Genomic DNA, 12,937 nt, shown 5'->3' with positions numbered 1-12,937 from the left:
TTAAGTCAATATCCTTTGTGGTGTTCTTGTTTTGGAGGATGGTCATCTGTTTTAATTCCTTAACACCTAATTTCTGTGACGCTTCTCTTTGTGGTTTGTTGCATTTCAGCAGCAACGTGTCAGCACAAGAATGATTCACACCGATTAGCCTGGCTTGATTTCATGCTGTGTCCTCATTTTTCATCTTCCACATCCATTCTGGTTCACAGCCAAAATTCAATTACTCACAGTGGTAAGGCTGGAGTTCCAGGATGAACCTTGAAGACCTGAAATACGCCTCTCGGAGGATTCTAGCAGCAGCAGCAGCAATTGCAACATCACCACTTCCTTAGAAAAAGAGTTTAACTGAAATAAGTCCAAGCCATTCAGCAAGCTAATTCAATCAGAAGTTATCCCATCTTGGTTGTTTTTGACGAGAATCAGACTGAAAAAAAGATAAACATTAAAAGCAATTTATTGGTGAATTAGTGATTTTCCCTGATATGTATGTGTCCCTAATTTCATTTTCAAACTTCTTATTTAATATTTGGCAATCTATATAAAGAGAAGAAGAATTGCCCCTTTCCGCACACTATCAGAAAAGCCTGAGATTTTCCCTTAGTTTACCCATAAACTCCTGTCATCTTTGTTCTTTTGTTTGATAAACACATTTCAGTGGCAAAGATTCAGAAACGATGTTTTCAGCAGTACTGTACTGCTCTGAAATCTAGACACTGAAAAAGAGTGAGATAAAAAATATGGTAGTTTTGAACTGTGGCTTTGGAGATTGTTACTAAGGGTAGTGTGGGCTGTAACTCCTGGACCAAATAAAGGCTGACTGCTCCCTTGAGGCAACGATCAGGAAGTCAAAACTCAGATACTTTGGGCATGTGATACCTGCAGATACCATACTAGCAAAAGAAAGGTTGATGAAAATAGAAGACAATGACAATGGCTAAGATAGATGGATGGGGTAAGACATTTTTTGGAATATGAGTTTTACTAAAGACAGATGAAAATGAAACATTTCCACATAGTCAGTCGGAATCAAACCCATCTGGAAGGCACCTAATTAACTCTCTTTGCCAGAAATGCTATGAATCGGTGGGTCCCTCCAGAACTCTTATGGGGGACAGAAATCTGTTAGGATGCCAGTGCTGTAAATGGCACCACAGACACACCATCATTACCTTCTAGTAAACACAGCTGGAGCAAGCACTGAGAAACTTGAAATTACTCGTTGCTTAAAAGGAAATGTATGCACATAACAGTATTGATTTACCCAGGTAGTAATTCTGATCGTTACTGCCATATATTTGTGGCAAGTACAGCCTATCTGTTCACGTGTAAGGAAAACTTTTTCAAAATGGCTTTCAAATTGAAATGTGCTCTGTTATTAATTATCCCTTGACCTAGAGCAGGGGATTTCAAACTAGGGCCACAGAATCTGTTAGTTAAAAATAAATTTTAAAATCCCAGAATCCCAGATGAAGAGGCAAAGCTCTAGTGACACCCCCCACCCCCAAAATTGGGTTGCATTTAAGTAAACTTTTTTTCCTTGGTCTTTCACAGAGCCCTATCAAGTTCCTACAGAAGCCTAGGTTTCCACAATCTTTGGCCTGGTGTTTCATACAGGGTAAGTTAATATGACAATAAAGCACGATTTATTTAACCATGGTTTACTGAACAAACCACAAATGGCAGGTTTTCACAACACGCAAAGTATAAACAGTGTTTACAAACCTACACTATGTGACTTCAGATGACCTATGAAGTCAAAATGAAAGAAACCACATTATGGTTTAGCATGATGTGCAAACCCAATAGTCAGTTGATATTAAATAACATTGTCCAAAATAAATTGCTAATCAGACAAGCAACATATATATCCCCATTTTTTAATAGTCAAAGACCTAGCCACAAACTCTTAATTACTTAATCAAGAATGGGAAAGATACTTCAATATTTGAAACAAAGAAATAAAAAGTGAAGCATACAAGAGAAACTTAAACACATTGGCACCTTATAAGGAACAGAAAACTGTTATCAAAAGGATTTATATCTTTAGATGAATGGAAGTATTTTCCATTTATGCATGCTAGGCCTTGGATCTCCCAAATCTTGTCTCATGTAGTATCTGCATGACTGCACGTAGTGATCAAAAAGCAAGGAAGCAACTGTGCTGTATCCCCATGCCAAATAAATAAAGCTTCAACCGAAATACATTAAGAATAATTTTAGTACTGGATGGAAATACAGTACCTAAAAGTCAGTTTAGGCCTGAGTCTGACCCCTGCTCAGTGCAGGACTCCAAATTAAAGCATGCCAAAGATTTGGCTGTCTAACTGCCTACTGAACATGCCAACTCTTGGTATAACGGTTCAACTGTTGAACTGCTCTTGCTATTATGAAATATTTTTCGAACGTTCAATCAGTATTTGCCTTCCATAAGTTGAACTCATTGTTCCATGTCCTGCATCCTGGAATGAGAGAAGATAAGTCTTACTTTGGTTCTATGTGCCATTCTTTTGGGGATTTGCAGAGCGCTGTCACATCCCTTTCAGTCCTCTTTTCTCAAGAGTAAACATTCCCAATTTCTTCACCCACCGTGCAAAGGACTTGTTTCTCATTCTCCAATCATCCTTGTTGCTGTTCTCTGAACCTTCCAATTCCTCTGAATTAATCTTAAAAAGTGTGGTGCCCAGAACTCAAAGTGGGCACTGAACAAAACAGAATAAAATAAAATAATTCCAGCAATTTGGAAAGTATATTATGTTGACACAATCTAAAGTTGCTTTTACCTTTTTTGAAAACCACATCACAGTGCTGATTTACCTTCCATTTGGAATCAATTACTATTCCAAGGCAGTATTACCAAGTCCCCATCCTATTTCTGTGCTTTTGATTTCTGTTTCCTAGGAGAAGAATTTTGCATTTTCCTCAGTAAAATTTCAGGGGCTGGCCTCAGGCTAAATAGCCTCTTCCAAGTCTATGATTCTAGGGAATGCACTCCATCCGGTACTATTTCATGGCAATCCATTATTTGCAAACCATTCCCACTATCACTTTGAATTTTATTTTGTCTTCAAGGATATTAGCTGTGTTACCCAATTTTATGTCATGTGCAAATCTGATAAATGTTTCCTCCACCTTTTCATCCAAAAAATGTTTAAGAGTAGAGGACCCAGGAATGACCTTTGTAGTGCAACACTCCATGCTTTCCTAAGTCTGTTGAGGAACTGTTGATGAAACTGTTGAGTGTGATTTTCAAGCCAGCTATGCATCCATCTGCCATGTAGTCCAGCCCATATTTAACTTGCTCACGAATCAAAATGTCAAGGACTACATTATTAAATGTTTTGCTGAAATCAAGATATATTATGCCTACAGCATTCCCATAGTCTAAGTTATCCAACAAAACAATGAGAAAAGGTTAGCTTGGCAACTCTTGTTCTTCACAAGACTAGCTGACTTCTTGATAATCAGTGCATTGTTTTCAATGCTCATGCATACTGATCTCTTGACATCTAACCTGAACCTCCTTTCTTGTAGTTTTAATCTACTGGTTCTGGTCCTATCCTCTGGGGCAATAAAGGATTGTCTACTGTGTGATAACCACTCAAACACTTGAAGACTGTTATGATGTCTGCTGTCTAGAAAGGAGGTGAATGAGAGGGAATATGACTGAGGTATACAAAAGTATGTATGGTGTGGATAAAGTGGATAAGAAGAAACTATTTTCCCCTTCCCAAAATACTAGAACCAGAGATCACTCCATGAGATTGGATCTTGGAAGAATCAGGACTGACAAAAAGAAATTTTTTACACAGCACGTAATTAAACTTTGGAATTTGCTACAAGATGCGGTGCTGGCTACCAGCTCCACTGGCTTCAAGAAAGGGTTGGACCAATTTATGGAAGTCATGGAGATTAATGTCTATTAGCATTGGCAGTGAGATCGCCTCTGAAGGCCATCTGCTGGGAAACTAATGGGCTTTCTTGTACAGTTGGTTGGCCACTGTAAGAACAGACTGCTGGACTAGATGGGCCAGGGTCCAATCCAGCAGAGCACTGCTGATGTTCTTATGTTCTCAGTCATTTTTTCTGTAAGCTAAACATTCTACTTTAGCCTTGGTTTCCAGACCCTTCCAGGCCCTCATTGAAGGAAAAAAGACCTAAAGTATTGAGCATGTAACTATGGAAGAATGCAAGGAAGCAAAAAAACAAAAAAAAAAACCCCAGTCCTCCTCTTTCTTATTCAAAATAGCACAGAATTCATAGCTGATTTATATACATTTCTTGGATAGATGGATGTCATTGACTTACAATCACAAAAGGAGTGAGCAATGATTACATTTTCTGAAGCAAATTAAAGCAGCTTGACAGGATTATGATACCTTCTTCCTTCAGCAACAGAAATGCTAATAGATGTAAAAATTTCTTAACGGTCTTGCATTTTTGTGGAGGGAGGAGAACCCAGGAAGCAATGTGTTTCAGCCATGGCTCTGCTTTTAGTCTCCCCGTAGACATCAAGTTAATACCACTGTGGGAGCCTTCTGGAAAGTGGTAATGAGTTGTCATCCCTTCAGGGTAGGAAACCAAAGTCATGAACACTAATACTACTTTTATTATAAGGTTACAGTAACAGAATCTTGAAGTCGGAATGTGCTTCCCCCTTCCTCCCTTTACCTTCATGAGAACTAGGGAGGGTCTTGTCTGAGATGCTTACTTGGATTACAGTTCTGCCCTGAACTCAAATTTCTTTTATCTGACTGTTGTCTTGGTAGCAGCTCTTCCTCCTGTTCTTCAGGTTGTTCCTTCTTCTCACTGCATGTGTGAGTATGGAATAGGGGAGAGGAGTTTTGCTTCTCCAGAAGCCAGGATAATTCAGGGGTTGGAGCACTTACTGAATTATGTTGGTTGCCCACTACTGGAGGAAGCCCTAACTGGCTCATGGTGATCTTACGATGTTCCCTGCATTTCTAGTTCAACAGTAGTTAGGACAATTGCAGGCCAATATCAAACAGCTCTGGAGGTATTGGAGAGTAAAAATGCAGAATGTCCTTTTATTAGAGATGCTGGCTATTCTTTGTTAAGCTGTCCGTGGATATCATTTTACATTTCATCATTGGTAGCTAATCAAAGAGATATTTTTTTCTGAGAGCTGGAAGTTTTCTGCAAGATTTCAGATGCAATTCTCAGCAGCGTTTTGAATTGTGACACACTCTGGCAAATGGAAATGAACATAAAAAACAATTTGCAACCAACTTCTTGGTGTGAATTTGAGAAAAGAGAGCTGCAATTTGACTTGGAAAGGAAGGCACTGGAAATCTGACAGAGGAGCCAGCACACACAGCAAATTGCTTACTTTCAATACGTTATTCTTGTACGTGTAAGTAAAACAAGTACTACAAATATCTCATGATGAAACATTTTCAGTGCTCTCTTTCATCCAAAAGCAAACAAAACTAAATTGAACAGTCAACACTGTAGGGAAGAAGAAAACGCTTGAAATATATCTTTTTGCTATTTTAGTTCCCTAAATGTATTGTGATCTCCTTAGTTACTTCGGTTATTGTTACATATTCTGCTTTAAGTGCTATTAATCCTATTTTTGAGATGTGTCCCTTTCACGGCTAATAAAAAGAAGTAAACAGAAACATAGAATAAAGAACACAATAATGCTAAAACCAAACCTGCTGCTTGTAGGGGTCTGCATATCCTGCAATTACCAATCCAAACAGCCACTTTCAGTATATAGGGCTGTCATTTTGTGGGGAAAAAACACAAATGCTAAATGATGATGGAGATGATTTCCAATATAATTATAACTCTATATAGCTACAAAGGTAGGCATAAATAAGCAAATGAGAAGTAGTGTGCATTAGAAGGAATATCTAGAGGCATGGTCTAGCTTGGTGAACTGGAAAGAGTCTGAACCTCTTGGTCCTGAAGAAGTGGACAGCATCCTTGGGTCTGTCAGCTCATCCACCTGAGTTTAGCTTAGTTCCATGTCTCTCCTGGTTGGTCAAGTTCTTTTAGGACGTGGCATGTGATTGGATCTGTGTAGTGGTGAATGAGTCTTTGAAAGAGGAGGTGGTTCTGCTGGCTCTGAGGGATGCAGTGGTCTGTCCACTCCTCAAGAAGCCATCATTGAATCCAACAGAACTGGACAATTTTGTCCAGTCTTCAGCCTTCTCTTCTTAGGAAAGATTATTGAGAAAGTCATTGAGCTAGAGTTTTAAAGGACCTTGGAGGAAACAGATTATCTGGACCACTTTCAGTCAGACCAGGATGTAGTACTGAGGCTGCACTGGTCACACTTTTTGATGACAGGTTCAGGGTGGGAGAAGCACATCCCTCCTCACCTTCCTTGATATCTCAGCAACCTTTGATACCAACCATGATATCCTTCTGGACTGGGTCAGGGGAATAGGAGTGGGAGGCATGGTGTTTCTCCTCCTTTCTCCACAGTCCATTTCCTGTCAGTGTTTGGTAGGAGCCAAAAGGTCTTTCCTCTGTTTTGTAGGGATTCCTAATATCTACATGAAACTCTGGGGAGAGGTCACCTATCAGCATAAGGTTAAGTATCATCAGTAGGATACTTGGCTACACATCTCTGTCCCAGGCCAGCCAATTGATCCTGACCTGGGCCTGGAGGGTGTGGGGATTTGGGTGGGGAAAAATAGGCTCCAACTCAATCATGACAATACCAAGTAGCTCTGGGTTGTAGGCCTCCTGGTATCTAGTTCTGGGGATTTTCGACCCCCAGCTATAAGTGGGGTTGCAGTTCCCCACTCAGAGCTGGTAACCAGTTTGGGGGTCTTCCTGGACTTATGGCTGCAGCTTGAAAAGGAGGGTCTTTCCATAACTTTGTCTTTTGTACCAGTTGCACCCATTTCTGGATTGGGAAGCTCTTCTCATGGTCACTCACGCCTCAGTCATGCCTTAGTCACATTTCTACATGATCAAGAAGGGTAGGATGACAGAAAGTGAAATGACAACCCCACCCTTTCTGCTGTACTTTAATGATTTCATGGAAGGCCAACGCTCTCAGGCCTTTGCAGAGAGTTTTGCTTGGGGGAAGGGAGTTCACCTTAGTCACTTGCAGAATTAATTTAAGTCCTCCCAGGACCCAATTTGAAAAACCTCACTACAGAGGATAATGTATGAAATAAATGGTTGGTAATTACAGGAATCCAAGTACATGATGTCAGTGTAGCATATACCTAGCTCTCTGATGATAAACCTTTGTCTCAGTTGCATCACTTTATGCAACCTTATATGGCCCCACAACAGGGAAGACCAATACATTTCCATCCTCTCATAAATTAGTCCAGTCCCCCCGCCCCAAATGTTGCCCATTCCTGCCAAAGAGAAGCCCCATAAAAGGAAATAAATATAATGTAAGTTGTAAAAGGAAAAAAAAGAGAGAGGGGGAGAGGTGCTATCACCTTCTTGTAACAATTTGGGTAGAGACTCAGTGCAAGTTTATACCTATAATCTGCCCTGGCAAGCAACAAAATATAAGAAAATGTATGCATCATTACAATGGAAACTAATACAGGTAGTCCTTTCTTAATGACTGCTCTGTTCAGTGACCATTTGAAGTTATGCCTGCAATGAAAAAGTAACTTTATGATTGGTCCTCACACTTACGACCATTGGAGCATCCCTGTGGTCATGTGATCAAGATTCGGGGACTTCACAACAAGTGGGCGTTTATTACAATCGCAGCATCCCGTGGTCACGTGATTGCCATTTGCACATTTCACAGCTGGCTTCCGACAAGCAGAGTCAATGGACATACAAAATACAAAGCTAATTTGTGCCAAAGTTCTTCTGAAGCTTTCTTGATACATATTTTGGGATACACTACTATTCAGATTCGGATCTGATCCACAGTAAAATCTAATGTTTGTGCACGTATCTATGGAATACACACACACACAATGAATGCATAGAAATGCATCCCCCATCATGTTAATGTTTGGGGGATGCATTTAAGAATTCCTATTGAAAATAATGTAATATTTTTCAGTAGGCATTTTTGCTGAAGATGATAAGAGGAAATCAGATGAGTGCAGCAAAAACCCAATCTGAAAGGATATGGATACTTGCTCAAGAGGGGCAAAATCATCTTTTTACTTTTAAAGAGGACTTCTATTCCCTACAGAACGGATACCATGTCTCCTGTAAGAGGTAAGGCCAGTCTCTAATATCTAGTTGGAGTATGATAGCAGTAAGGAATTCTGTACCGCAGAGGGAAATTCTATGTTCTACTCACATGATTTTACAAGACCTTTAAAGTCAGAAAAACGACAAAGACTTTTTTAAAAGACTGGAAGCCGTATATGTGTTTTTTGCTGAAAGAAGAAAAGACTGAACTGATGATTTATGGATTTGGAGATTAAGAAGGGTTTCTTTTAATAACTTGATGAATTAAAAAAAAAGGAACAGTAAAAGCTAACAAGAACTAATATTAAGAAAAAGAAGAAAAAGAAAAAAAATGGGGGAAAACAGAATAGTAAAGATCAAGAGTGCAGAAAAAAAAGACAAAAGAAAAAAAAGCATTGACTTCCGACCCTCCTTGCAATAGATATAAGTAACAATATACATTAAACTCTTGCTCTAAATCAACAACATAACTTCCATTATTTCTAGTAACCCATATTATTTCTAATCATCAAATCCATACAACTTAATTTCATTTTTTTCTGTTTTCCACAAAAAGCCCAAAAAAGGTTTCGCATTAAAATCACACAATGTCTTATGTCGAATCAAAGCCGTCAATTTCGCCATCTCAGCCAACTCCATCACCTTCACCTTCCACTGTAGGTAATGTATCTTTCCACCTCTGTGCATATAAAAGCCCTGCTGCTGTTATCATATATAAGAACAAAGTTCCATGAGTTTTTTCCAACTGTTTATCCATCAAGCCCAAAAGGAAAGTCTCTGGTTTTGACTGAATATTAATCTTTAAGATCTTCTGTATGAAAATATGTATCTCATTTCAATTTTTTTTTTTTTTTGCTTTTTTACAAGTCCACCAGAGATGATAGAATGTCCCTTCTTGTTGTTCACATTTCCAATATACATTCGAAGTATCTTTACACATTTTAGATAATTTTTCTGGTGACAAGTACCAATGATACATCATTTTATAGAAGTTCTCTTTAAGGTTATAACACAATGTAAATTTCAGTCCTTTCTGCCACATATTTTCCCATTGTTCCATCTGTATATTGTAGTTTTTAGCCCATTTTATCATACCGTCCTTAACTTGTTCATCTTCTGTCTCTAGTTTCAATAAAAGTTCATACATCTTTGCAATAATGTGTTCATCATTAGTACATAATTCTGCTTCAAATTCAGTCTTACCATATTCAAAACCATAAGTGAGTTTAAGAAGGGTTAAAGCAGGAGGGGAAAGGATAAGATGGCAATTACTCGATAGAAAGAAGGGCAGAAGTCAAAATTCTGTTTTCTTTCTTTTTTTTCACTTACTTTCTTTTTTCTTATTTTCTCTTTTCTCTTTTTCTTATTGTTCATTTCTTTTATTGTACTGTAAAATTCTAATAAAATATGTAAACAAAGAAAAAAACAAGAAATTACTATATCCCTTTCACATACTGTCCTAAAAAGCGTCATTTCCCCTTTCTCTCATTGGATAAATATTAGAAGGCAGAATATGGAGGTCTCATAAAACAAGCGGGGCTTGTGACAAAACACTGCCGTACAATATGGAGTGCTGCTGCTAAAAACTGCAACTGCAATATTATGTCCCTGTTTACCCTTAACTGCAAATTAGCACTCAGTAACCCTTAGCGTCATCTTAGTTCTTCCCTCAACCCCGAAACACACTTTTTCCTAACAGTTTTTTCTGTACTTCTATAAACCTTGTGTCTGTCGCTTTCTCATGACTCTGAGCGGTGTCATTCTGGCTACGTAGGCAACAGGCATGATAGTGTGAACATTAGCAAGAGAGGAAAGAAGAGCAACTTGCAGGATAATGCTGCGGTGGGAAATACTCCTGCGCAAAATTCAAAATGCTGCATTCCACCGTTTCTCCCCTTTTTTCATTCCTTTCCCCCGGTTGTCAATGGCTCTGTTTGCACATCCTGACCGACCCTGTCAGCCACCCCCCTTGAATAACAACCGGAGCCTACCGCACCAGAGCATACCATCACGGATGACCTGGTCAGACCCTGTTGCGACTGGGGTCAGGGCCACGCTCCATCTTTTTCTGCCCATTTCACTCAGCTGGGCCACCAAGGGTATGTGTGAAAAGTCAGATGAGAGCCAGGCTTCCTAGACCAGCCTGCTGTTAGAAGGGTTCACTAATCCCAGTGCTGACTGGTTTCAGCTCTTCATAGGACATTATCAACTGCCCCCTGCAACTCAGTGTAAGCATGTTGTACAAATAGAATTAGTTAGTATTCACTGCCTAGACAAAATGCTTATGTCCTGATTTAAACATTGTCTTGTGCTCTGAGCATGTTTTGATCTCCCCATGTCTCCTACTTACAATGGGGCAGTGTCGCTTCGGCAACGTCGGGACTGGCATCCAGATGAGCTCTCTGTCGTTCTTGCCAGCTGAGGATTCTTGCCAGGCCTGCCCCACTGGCTGCCTACAGGAAAAAATAACGAAAGCCTTGCAAGGGGAAACTTCTCTCCGAAGCGATTGAGCCATCAGGGTTTGTTGTAGTTACACGTTTCCAGTTGTTCATTCCTCTTATTTTTGTCCCAGCCCTTCCTGTTTTTATTAATTCTCTCATTTTTTTTTTTTTTTTGAGATGGTGTACTTCTGTTTTTGATACGTCTTGCTGGAAAAAGAAAATAATTTCCCAACGGCAAACTGAAGAAAGTTTAAAAAAGAGATTACTGATTGCTGAATATGTATCACCTCATTCTTGCCTATAGGAAACAGATTTGGTTGGGAGGTGTGTTACCTTTAGGCAACACCAAGGCTCAGCTGAGAAACCAGCGATTTTGGCCCCTTCTTTTTTGAGTTTGTTTTAAGCAAGTTAAAAAGATGAACAGCTTCTGGCGGCATTAGAGTATTATTGCTGGTTGGCATAAGAATCAGATAAGATTAAGACCCAGTTTACCTATCATATCAACTCCTGATTTGCTTAACCAGGGCTTATTTAAGACATTATCATTGGCTGGGTTTGATAAACCATTGATCGTGGCTTACAAACCACAAAATCTGGTTTGTACCATGCCCAATCTCCCTCCCCACAAACCTAATTATGACATAAGACTTTGCATTTATCATTTATCTAAAATAATAAATGCATTTGTTCAGTTCCCCTCCCACCTGCCTGAATGGAGTTAGCGATATGTTTGGGGTTAGGGTTGTGCAAGAAATAAATGTACTATTTTAATAGTTAACTTTTAAACTAGTTACCATTATTGCCAGACCCACAGGCATGGCAGCAGAGCCATGTCTTCAGGGCATTCCTAAAGACTGGGAGAATCAGGGCCAGGGGTGATGATCCACAGGGTGGGCACCAAGGTGGAAAAATCTCTCTTCCTGGGTCCTGCCAGATGACACACTTTCGTAGATGAGACCCATAACATGTCTCTCCTGCTGGTCCTGATGGGATGGGTAAATGTAACCAGGGAGAGGCGGTCCTGCAAATAACCCAGTCCTATGCCACATAGGACTTTATAGGTCATAACCAGCACCTTGAATTGAACCCAGAACCATATGGGCAACCAATGCAGCTCGCGAAGTGGAGGTGTAATGTGCACTGATTGAGGAGCATCTATAACTGCCCACGTCGCCATATTGCATACTAGCTACAGCTTCCAGATGCTCTTCAAGGGCAGCCCCATGTAGAGTGCATTGCAGTACTTCATTCGAGAAGTGACCAGGACATGAGTGACTGTGAGTAAAGCTTCCTGGTCCAGGTATAGGTGCAACAGGCACATAACATGGACTTGTGCAAAGGCCCTTCTGGCCATGGCTGCCACCTGCTCTTTGAGCAGGAGCCATGAATCAAGGAGAACCCCCAGATTGCATACCATGTCTGTCTGGGGCAGTGCTACCCCATCCAGAACCAAAGATGGTAAGTCCATGGAACGAGCAGACCCCGATACCCAGAGCCACTTAGTCTTACTAGGGTTGAGACAAAGCCTGTTGTTCCCCATCCAGACCCCCACAACCTCCAGACACCGGGACAGGACCCCAACAGCACTGCTTAATTTGCCAAGGGTGGAGATATAAAGCTGGGTATCATCAGCATGATACCAAACCATGGTTTGTTGAATAAGCCATGATGCCAAGGTTTGTGCCTTGGATTATACCATAAATCCGAGTTTACAAACCACAACACATTAAGCCCAAACCAAACAAGCCTTATCATAGTTTAATGCTGTGCTGTGGATTTAGCAAACAAGTGGAGGGCTTTCCAAATCAGATGGAATTAATCATGGCTTCAGAGAAGCCATTTTGTAGTTGCACATTCTTTAGTTTTTAAAAATAAAGTGTGTTTTTGTGGGCTGAAAAGGACTGAGGGATCCTTCTTTGAATAAATAGACCAAACATACGTATACATGCACACGTCTTGTGAAGTAGTGGAAGCGTTCTCAAATTCTCTTTCTGGCAGTTCTCCTATGGGTGAGGTTTTGTTACTGCTTTTATTTGGTTTCATCTTTGAAACTGAATCATAAAATGCACTGCTCTGTATCTTTGGAAGTGGGCTTCTGTGCCAAAAAAGCAAGTTTAATCAAAGAAACGCCCCTCACAGAAAGCAGAACTTCCCAGTTCTCTGGGTTTTCTGCCAACTCGAGGCTGTGGGTGGGCAGCATTTCAGCTAGGCAACCGGGAGAGGCCTCCGCTCTTGGCCCGGGCTCCGCGGAGGCTTCCTTCCAAGGGAAGCGTTTAAGGAATGCGCCAGCGCTTTCACTTAGAAAAGGGAGACTTCCTTGAATTGTGAGCGCTGTGTTT

At 40.3% G+C, this 12,937-nt stretch overlaps 1 long non-coding RNA gene across 1 annotated transcript; it reads right to left on the bottom strand.

Moving 5' to 3' along the window:
• Nucleotides 1–298: 298 nt before the first annotated feature.
• On the bottom strand, nucleotides 299–10,663 carry LOC148215059 (uncharacterized). The gene is made up of 3 exons (XR_015797175.1): nucleotides 10,508–10,663; nucleotides 9,487–9,554; nucleotides 299–424 (listed from the first exon to the last, which is right to left on the bottom strand). It is a non-coding gene; the product is annotated as an uncharacterized LOC148215059 (long non-coding RNA).
• Nucleotides 10,664–12,937: the final 2,274 nt, after the last annotated feature.

The sequence above is a fragment of the Python bivittatus genome, unplaced genomic scaffold (assembly GCF_059951505.1).
Source record: "Python bivittatus isolate LINGU-HERP-01145 unplaced genomic scaffold, Pbiv_v1 ctg000480_np1212, whole genome shotgun sequence".
Classification (NCBI taxonomy): domain Eukaryota; kingdom Metazoa; phylum Chordata; class Lepidosauria; order Squamata; family Pythonidae; genus Python; species Python bivittatus.
The sequence above is the reverse complement of the archived record's forward strand: the minus strand, read 5'-3'. Positions and strand labels throughout refer to the sequence as shown.